At 49.0% G+C, this 17951-nt stretch overlaps 1 protein-coding gene across 1 annotated transcript in view; it reads left to right on the top strand.

Moving 5' to 3' along the window:
- The first annotated feature begins 4605 nt into the window (after nt 1–4605).
- Nucleotides 4606–17951, top strand: part of LOC119431099 (ATP-binding cassette sub-family C member 2-like) — a 178854-nt gene continuing 165508 nt past the window's right edge. The window contains exon 1 of the mRNA XM_049657787.1: nt 4606–4771. The gene's annotated coding sequence lies outside the window, so the exon portion shown is untranslated. The remainder of the gene's footprint in view (nt 4772–17951) is intronic.

Raw genomic sequence — 17951 nt, 5'->3', positions numbered from 1 at the left:
GAAGCCGGATTTTCTGCGACACGGGGCCCTTAACGATGTCGCTAGCTATCGCGTTAAAAAGCTTTTTTCGGTTCGTCAATGGCGGCGCATCCGCTCTTCGAGTACGCGCAGCAGTTGTTCGGAGCAGGTGCAAAGCTCTTGATGGCCTTGACCATACGAACAGTTGTTAAGCGTCAGATGATGCGTACTGCATTTACCGACGGCAAACAACGTAGGAGCGTCCCAAGTTGACTCGTTACCGGTAAGAAACATCACGATCCAACTTAAGTATCTCGTTATTTTTGGCGCTGAGGATATCACCATGACAGCGCCTACTCTGATAGCAGCGCCTGGCAAAGAAGTCTTGAACGTATATTATTAGGAACTACAACTGGATGAAAAACACTAATTGGCGGTCGTGGTTTGGGAAATACCGTAAGCAGAGATTGGAAGCAGCTGGGTATAGTAGGTGCACAATCGAATGCACAATAAAAAAAAAAAAAAAATGGGACAGGAGCACGCCCAAAACGGGCATATTTCGGAGCACATGCGCACCTCACCTGCCGATGATATGATGTATAGTAATGTTCGCTGCTTTTCTCTTGCATTTGGACCGTAGAAAATATCCAGTTAAATTTGGAGGGTAGATACGTTAATTCTATTTCCAGCGGATTGATTGCTTGGCAGAAAAAGCGTCTATTGTTGTTCAGGAATTTCGCTCTTACTAAAAGAACCTTCTTATCTTCACGTTGCATCTCTACATACCCGCGTCGCCACGAATACGCCTGTTTAGCATTTATTGTGGAAGCCGTGGCGGAGAGAAACAGAGTACTATCGGTCTATCACACATTCATCAAAAAGCATACGAACAAGGACCTAACAGAACTGCATAGCCATAAGCTAGGGCATCAGACCGTATTGTACAGTACTTAAATGAAATAACGAGTAGGAACAGTGTGAACGTAAAGGCCCATGGGCGCCGCCATATTTGCTCACGGGGCAGCGCCCGCCATTGAATTCCTCCTGATCGGCGTTTGCTCAGCTTGTTTACAATGACCACGTGGCCCGCAGCCACGGCGTAGCCCACTACGACGAGCGAACACTACGATATCGAACACTACGATATCGACCACTACGATGAGCAGTGGGTAGACGACATAATAGTTTGGCCAAAGCTGCAGAGGCAGTGCCAGCATGGACGCCGACCGTCCATGCTGGCGTGAACGGAGAAGAAATACAGCTAGCTTGAAAAGGAGGCATTGGCTATAATGTTTGGCAGAAAGAAGTTTCACTGCTATATTTAGGGTCCAGCATTCAGTCTTATCACGGATCATAAGCCTTTACAGCAAATTTTGGGACCAGCAACTGGGATTCCGCCTATTGCAACTGCACGATTACAGCGCTGGGCTTATCGGTGTATTGACGAACGATGCATTGACGAACGATGCGCCGCCATTTATCCGTTCTGTCAGCGCTTCAACCTTAATAAAATCTACAAGCTTACCGGTCGAAGGCGACGAATGTAGCAGCCTGGTGCTTGCAGCTACCCTATTTATACTAGTCTTTACCGCAGTAGGCCGTGCGCTTGGTGTCGTCGGTAACTGTATATGCAACAACTTCGTCCTTTATTAGGCGTGTGTGCGCGCGCAGAAAATGCCTGTTTGCGACCTGCTCCGACAATGGTTGGTTGCGAACGCGTAATTTTTGTCGCCAGAGCTGATGAGGTAACTTGGGACTGGCTTTCTGATTACTTACAGCACGGATTAAAATGTAATCGCGTACGCATGGACAAAAATGCTGTTTGATTCCCGCCGTGGAAAGAAAACTCGCGGTGCTCGCCTATTATTCTACGTTTGACTTCGCCCTTATGGAAAGTGAAGTTGCTCCAGTACTGTGTCCGCGATAGCGCGCCTGATAAGCCGACTGCGCTTAGTGCGCATGTACACAAAGTGCTTGTAATGTCGGGCTCTGTGCGCTAACCGCCTATTCCTCATGCAACCATGAGCCCGTGAGTTTCGGGCAATAAACCCCGTTATTCCGTTGGAACCCTTGCCTGTTCACTTCCTGACAGAGGCAGTACACTTGGCGACGAAGATGGGATGAAGGCTCCCTTTTCCTTTTTTTTTCTTGTCAACCCTCTCTCAACTTTGTCGTTTCTCTCTCACCTTCAACGGCCGTGCTGATAACGGCCAAAACGGCAGCAATGTTTTTTTTTTTTTTTCTGGCATTATGCGGTCAGTTTTGCGGTTTTCGCCTTCCGCGCTAGCAGTGTGGTCCGTGTGGTACCCAACCGTTGCACATTTGTCGGCTTTTCCCCGCAATGTCTCGCAGCTGTCTCTGTTCGTGTGTGGTTCAATGGTGTGCGAATACATCAAGACGAAGTGAGCCATGCGACGTGAAATTCTACCGCATCCCTAAAGACAACAGGTGAGCACTGTGCAGCTTACGTCCCGGTTTTTATTTGTGATAGTGATTGTGCGCAGTCGTACATGCATGCGCCTGGTGGTGAGGCAGCAGCTAGCTGATTTGAAAACACCACAACAATGCAGTAAATCGTTATGTCAACAAGCAGCGAACATAAAGCTCCTTATAAATGTAGTACCACCTGTGCATATCGCAAGGAACACGTGTGTAGATTTGCGCTTTGCATTTATATCTAGCTAATTGGTCGTCATCGTTTAAAAATACGTTTCTGAGAATTAAGGTTGACATATCACAACTATAGTGCTCTGCCGCGACGCGAAACGAGCTCAGTTTTGTATGTTCCAACTGCGATGTTATAATTTATGATCTTCACTTTTCTTCAGGATGGAAGCGTTTTTAACCTACGCTGGAACGATGGACCTAATGGGTTTGCCCAGAGACAAGGCCAACAACCGCAGAATATGCTCGGCGCACTTCACGGAGGTGGATTTTATGGACCGAGTGAGAAGCAGGCCGTGAGAAGCTATTCTGCGCATTAGCCATTAGATCAATTACAATAAATGGTTTTCACATGTGCGTACATGAAACACCATCCGCGTTTTGTTGCATTCTATAGTCTTTTGCACTGTCTGCTCCAATCGCAAACGAACACAATAAAGTGAGTCCAAACAACTGTTGTGTTGTAAGTGCAATTATTTTTTAATACAACTTGGGCACATGCTTGCTTGACCGTAAGAATGAACGCGACTACATGCATGAAAACGCAAGAATCCACTGCGCACAAGCACGCAGCACGAATGGCACGGCTGGACACCGCCGGGTTCGGTCCGGCGGTGCGTCTGATAACGCTCGCGAGAAAAAAAAAAAAAAAAAAAAAAACAGCATTGCGCGAGGCATGAGGGGAGGGTGAGGCGAGGCATGGGAGAGGAATAGGAAAGTCAGGAGGGAAAGGAGAAACGAGCGGAACAAGGTTATCATAAATAAAAGGAAGCTAAAAAGTGCTATAGCGAAAGGGGGCAGGTAAAAAAAAAATCGCACAACTTTTCTTTTTTTTTTCGCCACCGAAGTACCGTCATCCATCCGCTAGGGCCTAACTTAAGTGCGCCTTGGCGCTAGCGTCGACTGAGCGTTCGCTATAGGAGAACCAATAGGAGGTATAGGAAGATTCACCCCCCCCCCCCCCCCCCCCCCCAGTTAAACGAGAAGCGACAATGCAGTCGACTGGACAGCTGGGCCATATGGTGTCGTTATGTTACCGCAAGTGACTGGACGGCATACAAGGAGAGGTTCCTGACAGCGACAACGTGCACCCATTCCTCAGCACCACCGAGCCGCGAACGTATGTGTTGCTGAAGTCGTTGACGGCGCCTGGACCTGCCTTCGGCCAAAATTTTCGAGCAACTGAAGAGCATCTTAGACGTCCACCTGGCTCTATGCATGGCCGTCAATAATCGGCGAACGAGGCAAGTTTTACCGCAGAGCACAGCACGAGGGCGAGTCCCTGCCCGAATATGGTGGCGAGCTTCGCAAGTTGTCTCAGACCTGCCAATTTAGAAAGAGCACTGCGGGATCGTTTCATTTGCGGAGTACTCCAGGAGCACGTACAGCGAGTACATTTTGCTGAGGACGACAAATTGACGTTCTCGAAAGCAGTGGACCGCCCGCTGGCCATTCAAGCAGACCGGAAGAATGTCGCCGAGACTCGAGTCGTGGAGTCACTGGCCACAAAGCTGCACAAAGTGGAAGAAGAGAGTAAAGAGGCACACATGCTGATCTGTACGAGGTGCAAGCGACAGCCGGTAAGTTGTTACTGGTTTGTTACCGCTGCAGTTCTCCGACCACACTCATGCTGTATGCCCTCACATTAATGACACTATAAGTGTGCAGAGAAAGGATATATTCAAAGGGCCTGTCGGAGCAGCAACAGCCAATCGCATGACTGGTATAAGAAAAAAAAAACGTAGCGTGAAAACGCTAAATGTTATGACGCAGGGGTCGACTATCAGCATTTCCATGTAAGAGGCTGCAAGCCGCACTCGCATTTTTGTTCGACTATCTATGAATGATGCACTAGTAGAAATGGAACTTGACACGGGAGCGGCGGTGTCAATCATGCCTTACAATCAGTTCAAGCAGCAGTTTCCGTCGACCAGCTGCCGACCAACTGACGTCACCCTGCGCACCTATACCGGAGCACTCGTCCGACCTTGTGGCGTCGCGGTCGTCAGCGTGCTCCACGGTGGACAGGCGGCCAAACTACCACTGTACCTCGTCGACCAAGCAGGACCACCACTATACTAGGACGAAAGTGGCTGCACACAGTACGTCTAGACTGGGACAGGATTTGGGGTATGACCCACGTCTCAAGGTCAGTGTTTGACTTGTCTTCCCGACCGAAGGAAAGGCTCGATGCGTTGCTAGTAAAGTACAAAACTCCGTTCAAGGACGAGATATATAGGTACTATCACAGACGAACGGGCCGAGCTGTTTTTCAAATCGGACCACCGGCCGAGGTTCCTAAAACCAAGTAATGTGCCGTTCGCATTGCAGTCAGTTGTACAAGCCGAGATAGCAAAACTGGTTGAACTATGAATTCACACGCCCGTGAATACAGCGGAGTATGTCACGTCCGCAGTGCCCGTGATAAAGAAAGATGACGGCATACGCCTATGTGGTAATTATAAGAGCACGATAAGACCCTCGCTTGATATTACACACAACCCGCTACCTAAGACAGATGATCTATTGGCAGCGCTGGCCGGGGGACTACACTCGCAATCTTTTTGAGGGTGAACACGGGAACGCGTGGCCTTCTGAGCTCACAGCGCGGTTCAGCGGCGGCTACGAGAAGCATTGCTCATGCGCAGTGTGCCTGGCGTGCGCAAATTCTCCCGCCGCGCGCATTGCGTCACGCAAGCAAGTGCGTGTCGTCTGCTCCGCGCGTACCGCAATAAGGTAGCCGTACGGTTCGGGATTAGTGACGATGTTGAACTTCTTATTACGCTCCCCACGAAGCATCAATAAACTTGAAAATATAGGTAATTTTTTGTGGGCGTTCTCAAGATCATTGTTGATCTGTAGCCAGGCCACGCATGCTCATGACACTTGTGGGCGTATTTAAAAAGCGGCTTCCGTCTTTGAGGAGCGTATATATATTCTTGCACATTACCGCATCTGTCAGAGCAGCAACTGAATTTCAGCATGGCCCGCGTTCCCGAAGAAGAGAGGTATAAAATCGTACAATATTTGCTCAAGGGATATTCAATGCTCCATCGGTGCTCTCGTGCACTGGCCGCTAAAGACCATCAACAGGATTATTCAGGCATTCAGCAAGGAAGGCCGACTCTGTGATGCCCCACACAGGCGTCGACCAAAGGCAACGACGGAGGATGAAGACGCGCTTACGGTAGCTGCTGTCGTCGAGAACCCGTTCCAGTCCGCTAGGCAAGTGCGGGAGCAGCTAGATGTGGACGCTTCCCTTGCTACGGTCCAGCGACGCCTCCGAAGTGCTGGACTGCGAAATTCTGTAGCTGCACGAAAGCCAGTCGTCACTGCTTCGAACAAGAAGTCACGTCTCCAGTTTGCCGAAGCACACGCCTCATGGATGGCAAATGACTGGGGCCGAGTGATCTTCTCGAATGAGTCGACTTTTACAACTCGCCAAGACCAACGGATGCGAGTTTGGCGAACCAGAGGCACACGGTAAGAAACTTTTCTTAATGCGCGTTTGATTTTGCGAAGGATGGTCAAAAATACGATTTCCATGCAGTTACGAGCCAGCCAATGTGCAGGGAGTCGCCGCGAGTGGCCGAAACTGCGAGAACGTGTGGGGCGCGGTGTCAAGGCATGGTCTCGGGCCTCTGCATCGCATAGAAGGTGCCCTTACATCGCAGCGATACTGCACAGAAATTTTTGACAATGTGTTGCTGCCCTACGCCCACAGCGTCTTTCCCGATGCCGACTTTATGTTTCAACATGACCTGGCGCCGGTTCACACGGCAAAAGTTGTCAAGGAACATATAGAAAATCGCAGAATCAGCATGCCTTCCTGGCCTGGCCAAAGGCGCTGACATGAACATCTGCGAAAATATGTGGGGGTACATCAAAGCAGCCATGGTGCGAAAACCTGTCCGCCCGACGACTGGGGACGAGCTGTGGGCAGCCGTTCGACAAGAATGGGAGGACCTTCGAGCGCATCATGACTTTGTGCCAGCGCTGTACGCGTCACTACCCTATAGGATGGCAGCAGTCGTTTCCGCAAAGGGTTGTATGACAAAATACTAACATCGTCAAAGAGAAAATTATTCCTGCTTACTAATACTACTTATAAACGGATAAATCTTTTGTTGAACTTGCACCAAATAAAAGTTCGGATGTTTGTGTTCTCTTGCCTGTTCGTTGTACGATAAGAACACAGCAGAAGGAAAACTAAACAAAGTGAAAAGTTGAAGTAATTACTATAACGCCAAGCATAAGAAGCACAACGTTCTGAATAAAGCATAAAAATCGTGGTTTCTGTCATAATTTGGTTTCTATTGAGGGGGAAAAAACTGCTAGCAGACGATACACGCGCACTACGATGACGTAATGCGCACGAAATGAGCCTACCCTCCCCGAGCGTGCGCGCAGATATTGTGGCTGCCGTCTGACGGCGCTGGTGATATAGAAAGCGACGCGCTCCCGTGTTCACCCTCAAAAAGATTGCGACTGTACATTTTACGAAGATCGATCTGAACAGGGCATACCAGCAAGTACTCGTGTCGGAAGAGTCGAAGAAGTACAGGTGCCCACAAAATAACTCGGAACGCCGGACCAGTGGCCTTTCGCCGGCGGAGTGCGCCGGGGAAAAAGTAGGGCCAGGGTCTGCGCATGCGCGGTCTCCCTAGCAAGCTCGCCTCGCTCCCCAGTGCATCTAAAAAGGTGTTGCCTTGCTCCAAAAGAATAGCGTTGGGTGCCTTTGAGCGTTGTCACAGGTTCGGTCTCTAAATCGGCGCCTTTGACAGCGACACGCTGAACTGGCTCATGGTCGCGGTATGTGACCATCGTCGACAACACTTGCGGTAAAAAAAAAAAAAATGAGAAAGCGGCATACTACAACGCTCCCGTTCAATAAAGCACGTGAAAGTGAATTAAGCACCAAGTAGCTAAAATAATTAAGAGTAATTCAAGAGTCCCAAAGACTAATTAAAGGTAATTAGGGTAATTACCAAGATCAATACACGGACATCATATACCTTTATTAAAGCTTTCTAAAGTGAATTACGAAGTAACTAAGAATATTTACGATTAATCAAACGTAATTAAGGCTTGCGAACAGTAACAGACTACTTAACATCAATTCGAGACTCCGTGATAAAACTGGTCACGCCAACTTAAGACCAATTAAGAGTTCCGAAGAGCAGTACATACTAATAGGATCAGTTAAAGACTACGTAATAGAAAGTAAGAAAACAAATAAACCAAATGACTACCAATTAATAGTTATTTAATTACTTAACCAACATAAGCAAACAATCGCAAATAAAAGACATCAACGCATTAAAGCTTTCGCCATCGAAGTCGTCGTAGCAATCAATATGGGATCCCACTGAACGTTTTATTTTTTCTGTACGCATTTAACTCGCACAGCTGAACACCCCCTCGATCAGCTACGTATCACCACACTGAACGAAAAATTGAATGTTTGTGCCAACCAACGCAGACACGCGATCAAATGTTAGACTACTCCCTACTAAAACTGCAGCGAAGCGGTCAGATGGCGTAAGTAAATAGCGCACTATCCGATGTTAATTGTAACTGCGAAGCATTGAAGAGACCTTTATTATAGTGCCGCATGCTTAAAATTAATTCCTGTGCATGAAATTGGCGTGTTGGAATACGCCGTCTGATGTCATTTTGAAAACCTTTATTACTGCACGCAGTCATCCTTTTTAAAATAGCCGTCATGTTACAGTCAAAGTTCTGATCTTATTCTCCAGTAGTAAATGCAGCTCGGAATATAAATTGCACAAGGACTAAAACACATCGCGCAACACGATAATCCGGTTGAAAGTAAGTAAGATTAATGCGTGGATTTGAGGAGAGACCGGATTGAGGAGAAGTGTACACAGTGCTAATATAGGCGAGCTCTGGCGCTCGCCCACATGAAAGATAAGCTATGAATTCGTACTTTCTTTGAGCGAAATAATTCACTCAGATGCAAGACATTAGGTATAATTAAAAGTAGAGCATGGTGAACTCACTGGTCACCACTCCGTTATAAACGCTCATGGATTCCATCCACGCAAGCTATCCAGAAACCATGACTATCTCTTAGAATGGATGCAGATTCCGACGAGAATACGCCACAAGGATTACGCGTGCGTTTAGAGATTACGCTGCACAGCGCGCGAGCACGATGTAGCCTACAGGCCCCGATCCCCCCCCCCCCCCCCCTTCCCCCCAGATGTGTCGTTGCAGCGCTGAGAGGGACAAACCGCAAGTTTTTTTGACACAAGGCAACGCCTCTCTAGTAGCACTAGGGAGCGAGGCTTGCTTGATAGCGCACGCCCAGACCAAGGCTCTATTTTTCCGCGGGTGTGCTGCGCCGACGAGCGGCCGCCGGCCCGGCGTTCCGAGTTATCTTGTGGGCACCTGTACATGACATTAAACATGCAGACAGCGCTGTTTACAGTTAACAGGTTACCTTTCGGAAATGCGTCTGCGCCAGGCACTTTTGAAAAAAAATAGGCACGATGCTGAAGGGCCTGCGCGGAGTGTGTTCTTATCTCGATGACATTTCAGTCACGGGAAAGACCACTGAAAAACATTTGATAAACCTACAGGCGCTCTTGACACGTCTGTTTCAGCGAGGTGTGTCAGGGTGAAAAAAGAAAAAAAAATGTGCGTTGTTTTCAAAACTAGCCCTCCTACCTGGTGCACAAAATAAGCGCAGAAGGAATCGCGACGTCACCTGACAAAATTTAGGCAGTTATCAAGGCTGCCGCACCGACAACAAAGCAACAACTGCAGTCCTTCCTAGGTGTCGTGAAGCTTGCCTAATCTATCAACGGTTACTGATCCATTTTCCCGGCTTTTGCGGAAGGACGTTCCTTGGCGCTGGAACGACCGCTGCCGCGCGGCGTTCGAGCAAGTCAGAACAATGCTGTAATCACTACAGGTGTTCGCCCATTACGACCCGGATAAACCATTGAAGTTAGCCTGTGACGCATCGCAGTACGGAGTAGGTGCAGTGCTTTCCCACGTTTTTGAGGACGCCAGGGGCCGTTTTCTGTAACGCTTCGGTTTTCGAAGGATTCGGTTTGACGGTGGCGTCACATTGGGGCGGTCCGTTGACGTAATGAAAACAAGTGAAAGGACAGAGACCAATCGGCGCGAAGGTTTCTTTTTGTGGCAGTGAACGTCACAAACCGAGTAAAAATATAGCAATTTACGAGCGCTTCTTGGTAAATAAAAATAATTTGTTCAAGGTATTGATGAGGTTTACGTTTTTCATCATGAAACGTGTGTGAGTTGTACTGGCGGTGAGTGACTTAACGAATTTTGTTTACTTCGGTTGACCCATTTATGCCGCTAGGTGGGACGTCGTACGCCACCTTCGCGTTGCGGCCAAAATACACACTCAAGTTCCTCGCACAGTCGGAGCGCTGTCTCTTTTGAGAATCTGAATTGTCGCCGGAATCCCTCGTCTTTCATCTCAAAGGCGTCTTGTCGACGTCGAGGTTGTCGCTGTCTATCACGGAGGCTCGCTAAAAGCACGATAACGGGCGCCACAGGCACCGCACACGCCGTCATTTTGCTTCGAGTGCCGCGATCTCGCCCGTGCACACGGCACGCACAGGCTCTGCGCACGGCACACCGCGCTTCGGATCAGACCGAAGCAGCGCGCGCGGCTTCGCTTCGTAGCAGACGACAAATTCGGTTTCCGCGTGATTGACATGTGCGTGACGTCATCAAAAAATGCCTTCGCGCCCTGAGGCGATAGCGTCACCCAGGCGGCGACCAATCGCTGCACGCAAACCGAATCCTTCGAAAACCGAAGCGTTACAGAATACGGCCCCAGGGGCCGTATTCTGTAACGCTTCGGTTTTCGAAGGATTCGGTTTGGCGGTCGCGTCACATTGGGGCGGTCCGTTGACGTAATGAAAACAAGTGAAAGGACAGAGACCAATCGGCGCGAAGGTTTCGTTTTGTGGCAGTGAACGTCACAAACCGAGTAAAATATAGCAATTTACGAGCGCTTCTTGGTAAATAAAAATAATTTGTTCATGGTATTGATGAGGTTTACGTTTTTCATCATGAAACGTGTGCGAGTTGTAATGGCGGTGAGTGACTTAACGATATTTGTTTACTTCGGTTGACCCATTTATGCCGCTAGGTGGGACGTCGTACGCCACCTTCGCGTTGCGGCCAAAATACACACTCAAGTTCCTCGCACAGTCGGAGCGCTGTCTCTTTTGAGAATCTGAATTGTCGCCGGAATCCCTCGTCTTTCATCTCAAAGGCGTCTTGTCGACGTTGAGGTTGTCGCTGTCTATCACGGAGGCTCGCTAAAAGCACGATAACGGGCGCCACAGGCACCGCACACGCCGTCATTTTGCTTCGAGTGCCGCGATCTCGCCCGTGCACACGGCACGCACAGGCTCTGCGCACGGCACACCGCGCTTCGGATCAGACCGAAGCAGCGCGCGCGGCTTCGCTTCGTAGCAGACGACAAATTCGGTTTCCGCGTGATTGACATGTGCGTGACGTCATCAAAAAATGCGTTCGCGCCCTGAGGCGATGGCGTCACCCAGGCGGCGACCAATCGCTGCACGCAAACCGAATCCTTCGAAAACCGAAGCGTTACAGAATACGGCCCCTGGTCTCCACTCTAAACACAGTTGCACCCTTTGGGGTGCATTGTTGCCACACAACAATAATCGTCATCTGTCTTGCTTGCGTTTCCTATCTTGAAAACTCTGCACTTGCTACTTTCCTGTCGAGAACGCTGTGTCACGCTGTGTCACGCTGTGTCACGCTGATAACGCTCTTGTCGTTCGTGACCGAGAAGTGCCGGGCGCACAGCGTTAAAGAAAGGAAAGCCACGCAAGTCAGATGACGATTATTGTTCTGTGGCAAAAATACGCTCCAAAGGGTGCAACTGTTCTTAGAGTGTACACTCTAAAAACAGTTGCACCCAGGGGTGCATTTTTGCCACACAACAATAATCGTCATCTGTCTTGCTTGCGTTTCCTATCTTGAAAACTCTGCACTTGCTACTTTCCTATCGAGAACGCTGTGTCACGCTGTGTCACGCTGTGTCACGCTGATAACGCTCTTGTCGTTCGTGACCGAGAAGTGCCGGGCGCACAGCGTTAAAGAAAGGAAAGCCACGCAAGTCAGATGACGATTATTGTTCTGTGGCAAAAATACGCTCCAAAGGGTGCAACTGTTCTTAGAGTGTACACTCTAAAAACAGTTGCACCCAGGGGTGCATTTTTGCCACACAACAATAATCGTCATCTGTCTTGCTTGCGTTTCCTATCTTGAAAACTCTGCACTTGCTACTTTCCTATCGAGAACGCTGTGTCACGCTGTGTCACGCTGTGTCACGCTGATAACGCTCTTGTCGTTCGTGACCGAGAAGTGCCGGGCGCACAGCGTTAAAGAAAGGAAAGCCACGCAAGTCAGATGACGATTATTGTTCTGTGGCAAAAATACGCTCCAAAGGGTGCAACTGTTCTTAGAGTGTACACTCTAAAAACAGTTGCACCCAGGGGTGCATTTTTGCCACACAACAATAATCGTCATCTGTCTTGCTTGCGTTTCCTATCTTGAAAACTCTGCACTTGCTACTTTCCTATCGAGAACGCTGTGTCACGCTGTGTCACGCTGTGTCACGCTGATAACGCTCTTGTCGTTCGTGACCGAGAAGTGCCGGGCGCACAGCGTTAAAGAAAGGAAAGCCACGCAAGTCAGATGACGATTATTGTTCTGTGGCAAAAATACGCTCCAAAGGGTGCAACTGTTCTTAGAGTGTACACTCTAAAAACAGTTGCACCCAGGGGTGCATTTTTGCCACACAACAATAATCGTCATCTGTCTTGCTTGCGTTTCCTATCTTGAAAACTCTGCACTTGCTACTTTCCTATCGAGAACGCTGTGTCACGCTGTGTCACGCTGTGTCACGCTGATAACGCTCTTGTCGTTCGTGACCGAGAAGTGCCGGGCGCACAGCGTTAAAGAAAGGAAAGCCACGCAAGTCAGATGACGATTATTGTTCTGTGGCAAAAATACGCCCCAAAGGGTGCAACTGTTCTTAGAGTGTACACTCTAAAAACAGTTCCACCTCTAAAAACAGGTGCATTTTTGCCACACAACAATAATCGTCATCTGTCTTGCTTGCGTTTCCTATCTTGAAAACTCTGCACTTGCTACTTTCCTATCGAGAACGCTGTGTCACGCTGTGTCACGCTGTGTCACGCTGATAACGCTCTTGTCGTTCGTGACCGAGAAGTGCCGGGCGCACAGCGTTAAAGAAAGGAAAGCCACGCAAGTCAGATGACGATTATTGTTCTGTGGCAAAAATACGCTCCAAAGGGTGCAACTGTTCTTAGAGTGTACACTCTAAAAACAGTTGCACCCAGGGGTGCATTTTTGCCACACAACAATAATCGTCATCTGTCTTGCTTGCGTTTCCTATCTTGAAACCTCTGCACTTGCTACTTTCCTATCGAGAACGCTGTGTCACGCTGATAACGCTCTTGTCGTTCGTGACCGAGAAGTGCCGGGCGCACAGCGTTAAAGAAAGGAAAGCCACGCAAGTCAGATGACGATTATTGTTCTGTGGCAAAAATACGCCCCAAAGGGTGCAACTGTTTTTAGAGTGTAGACCGCTTGCTTTCGCTTCGCGCACACTGTCAGAGCCGGAGAATAAATACAGCTAGCTTGAAAAGGAGGCATTGGCCATAATTTTTGGCATAAAGAAGTTTCACTGCTATATTTAGGGTCGAGCATTCGCTCTAATCACGGATCATAAGCCTTTACAGCAAATTTTAGCAACTGGGATCCTGCCAATTGCAGCTGCGCGATTACAGCGTTGGGCTGTGACGTTCTCGGCGTACAGCTATACGACGTTCTTTTTAAGAAGTCAGCCGATAACGCAGAACCTGATTTTTGCTCCCGTTTGCCGCTTCCACATGTCAAGGACGAAGCGCAAGGAAGCGAATAAACATTTTCTACATTGCGACTGGCCTCCCTGCCAGTGTCGAGTAAAGAAATCGCGCGTGCCATGGAGCATGACAACGATTTGGTGCAAGTAAAAGAGTTCATAAGTACACGTTGGCCAGCACCTGCCGGTGACGACAGACTGAAACATTACATCACCAGGTGCAATCAACTAATGTTGCATCGAAGATGCATTTTGCTGGGAACACCAGTAGTCATCGCCGCAAAGCTGCAGAGTGCAGTCTTGGACGAGTTGCATGAGGGTCACGCAGGTGTAGTTCGTAGCAAGGCGCTAGCGCGAAGTTATGTCTGCAGGCCGTCCATCGAAGGGAGCCTCGAGCGTATGGCGCAGTCATGTGCAGATTGCCAAGAACAACGCAGTGCCCCTTGCAAAGCATCATTGCTCCCGTGGTTCTGGCCCTCAGCACCGTGACAACGCATACACATATATTTTGCAGGACCATTTGAACAGTCCATGTTTCTCAGTGGTCGATGCCCACTCAAAGTAGCCAGCCGTTTTCGTGATGCATTCGACTACTACAGATGTCACAATTCAGTGTTTACGGGACGTTTTGGTTTCCCCGAGACAATTCTGTCGGATAACGGCCCGTTATTCACGACACAGGACTTCAAACAGTTCGTCAGCGAGATGGGTGCCAACAGCACCCTACAATCCTAGCGCAAATGGGCTGGCGGAACGTTTCGTGAAAACCCTGAAAAATGCACTACGGAAGGACGACGCGCGCCAACCACTCAAGGTAAAGCTCAACAAGTTTCTGCACGCGTATCGGAACACTCCTCACGCTACGACGCACGAGGCGCCGGCCAACTGGTTGTTGGGGCGACGTTTGCGAACCCGCCTTGACGTGCTCAAACCCGCGGTGGGGGATAGGGTAGCTTACAAACAGTTCAAACATACTGTGAACCGACCATGTCAGGCACGCGAAGTAAGTATTCGTGATCGTGTTCTCGCACGTAGTTACAAGGGACAGCCAAAATGGATGCCAGCAGTTGATTGATTGCTCATACAGGACCAGTGTATGCAAAGTTCGTGTATCGACCCCTTCAGGATGCTTGGAATGGCGGTGTCATGAGAACCAGTTACTTCAAAGCATGACAGTCAATCAATCAATCAATCAATCAATCAATCAATCAATCAATCAATCAATAAATCAATCAATCAATCAATCAATCAGTTTTATTTACCAGAAACAAAAGGAACTGGAGGGACACCTGGCAAAAAGCTGTCGCAGCAGCCTGACGGAGGCCCAGAGTCCCTTACATGGCAGTAGCACTCACATGACATATACACAGAAGGCTTTATACACAACTTTCATGAAACACATCGCACATATGCGATGTGTTTCGACAGTGCCTGCGGACAACGCGGAAAACACAAGCGCGACTGACATACTTGTGCGTACATGCGCACAAGTATGTCAGTCGCGCTTGCGTGGGGAGGACCATATAGAGAAAAATTCAGTAACAGCAGACACTCGGCGAAAACTTGCAACAGGAGATAGCTACGTCATGCTAGTATGAATGCCAGCTGTTAGGTTATGCGAGCATCGGGAAAAAAATCACCAGCCATTCCCCTGTCGAGGACATGGGGGCAAGCGAAGCTTGTGGTGTGTGTATCTGACCTTCGTCAGGGTAACGTTCGGAAGCCCTCGCCTCGTGATCGTCGGCTCTTCGCTGACGGCGAGCCTCGGCTAGGGAAGCCCTCACGCTAGAATCGGCACGTTGGCGACGAGCGAGTTCACGCCTGCGTTCATCAAACGCAGCTTGCTCCTTTGCAGAACGCACCACGCACGGCCTTCCCATCTGTTCGCTGAAACTGATCCGAGGCGAGGGAAGCCCGGAGGAGTGCGCCAACCCGCTTTCCTTCATTGCCTCTAGGGCCTCGCGACACACCACACCAACCTGATAGGTCGCGCGCGTGTCACGTGATCTGCGGGTCACCTGATCACGCGTGTAGCATATACACTGCGAGTGTGTGTCACACGTTATTTCTTTCTCTCTTTCTTTCCTTCTTTCTTTCTTTCTTCTTTCTTTCTTTCTTTCTTTCTTTCTTTCTTTCTTTCTTTCTGGTCCGTGGTATGTGCCATTGAGCTTTGACCCTTTCTGCACAATCATCAGGATCGGCCCACATGGCAGGGGTATGTGCCGTTGAGCTTGGACCCTTTCTGCACTATAGCCGGGATCGGCCCACTTTTCAGCGTGACACCACCGCCGACACTTGTGAGCCTATAAAGCTTCGCTTACAAAATACGAGCACTTCCCCTGTCAAGAAAATGGGGGTAAGCGAAGCTTGTCGTGTGTGTATCTGACCTTCGTGGTGATTTTCATTTTTTCTTTCTTGCTCTCTCTTTCTTTCGTTCTCTCTCTCTTTTGTCCCTGGTATGTGCCATTAAGCTTGGACCCTTTCTGCACATCGCCAGGATCGGCCCGCTTTTCAGCGTGACACCACCACCACCATCACCGCCGACACTTGTGAGTCTATAGAGCTTCGCTTAAAAATGGGAAATGAAGTTAACAGACAAGACCGTAGAGGCTTGGGCTAGTCGGTACATACTCGATAATCTTCGTGTTGTGTTTTTTTTTTTGCACTGTTCCCCTATCGATTAACAGACAAGTTCTATTTTTTAAGCGAAGCTTTATAGGCTCACAAGTTTCGGCGGTGGTGGTGGTAGTGTCACGCTGAAAAGTGGGCCGATCCTGGCGATAGTACAGAAAGGGTCCAAGCTCAATGGTACATACCAAGGACGAAAAAGAGAGAGAGAAAGAGAGAGAAAGATGGATGGGATGGGATAAATTTATTGTAAGGTCCTGCGGGCTACGGGGCGCAAGGCCCCATAAAGCGGGCTACTCTCACGTTGGGACCGGGAGTTTTAGCTCCCTGGCCGCATCGTGGGCTAGCTGGACGGCCCAGAGATGTTCCGCCAGGTCCGTGCTGCGTCGTGCTTCTTGTAGCCTGGAGAGAGAGAAATATAGAGAGAGAGAGAAAGAACGAAAAAAAGAAAATCCCTAGCACTTCCCCTGTCGAGAAAATGGGCGTAAGCAAAGGTTGTCGTATGTGTACTTGACCTACTACTTTCCCTTCCCTTTCCTACTACTTTTCGTTCCTTCTCGTTTCCTTAACTTCTACATTTGTTTACCTTTCGTGCAACTATTTATTCCGTTGCGTTGTACGTTTCCTTTCCTCGATGCATACATTTAATAAACGTTCATGTTTTATTACCGTGACATGTCGTCAACTTTACGTTACCCTGACGAAAGTCAGATACACACACGACAAGCTTTGCTTATCCCCATTTTCTCGACAGGGGAAGGGCTGGTGATTTTAAAAAAATTCTTTCCCGCCATAACTAACCAGGTTTTGCGTATAAATGAACTTTGCGACTTATTTTTCTTGCGTTACCTAGAGACAAGCCACTGACGCGTCAGATGCATGCGCCAGACACGCCACCGAAGCGAGCGAGCCCGGCAGTGCGTTCGCCTGTTCGGCGACCCGTCCGTTCCTTTCTTTTTTTTTTAATGTAGCCTGGTTTCTTGGGCTCTCGACGTATTCTTGCGTTCCTTCTGCACTTCGACATGGCACCACTGTGCTATTGGACTACGGCAAGGTGAGAAATGTTTGGTTGGCAGTTTCCCCTGCATTTAAAGCAATTTCGGCTTGTGGCACGGCACCCAACGTTGTGACGCAGTTAGCGAGAAACAGCTCAGCCGCTGTGACGCAGTTAGTTTCGCGTGTGACTCACTGAACCTTACTGGGACTAATTCGTGACGCTTTCTCTGACCCCCAACATTATTGTCACTAATTTGGTTACCTTTTGGGGTAATTTTGAAGCACGTTGGCCGCACCTGGCGTTGTTACGCAGTTAGCGAAAAGCAGCTCGGTCGTTGTGGCGCAGTTTCGCGTCTACTGAATCTTACTGGTACAAGTTTGTGACGCTTTTTATGGCCCAGCAGAAACATATACCTTCTCTCGTACCGACGCTTATCGAAAACGCGACCAGCGATTACCAAGAGGGATACCACGGGAGTGTCGTGCTTGCGCCAGCAGAATGCGCAAAATATAACACCGAGGGGTTCAGAAAGCAGGAACTTGCAGCTAAAATATTCCGTCACCTGAACGACTGAAAACAGGCTTTGTGCCTGTTTGTCTTGCACCATTTGTCTTGAGTGCCAGTAGAAGTCATTCATGCGATCGTCTAGCATGCTCTGGCTGTGAGCCTGTGTTGTGGGCGTGCCATCGCGTCGGCTGAGGTTGTCGAAAACGTGCAGCCGCCCGTATATTTGGGCTCTTAAAGTGCAGGAAATAAGACACGGCATTGGGG

This window comes from Dermacentor silvarum, chromosome 10 (assembly GCF_013339745.2).
Source record: "Dermacentor silvarum isolate Dsil-2018 chromosome 10, BIME_Dsil_1.4, whole genome shotgun sequence".
Classification (NCBI taxonomy): domain Eukaryota; kingdom Metazoa; phylum Arthropoda; class Arachnida; order Ixodida; family Ixodidae; genus Dermacentor; species Dermacentor silvarum.
Note: the sequence above shows the minus strand (reverse complement) of the source record. Positions and strands in the feature narration are given on the sequence as shown.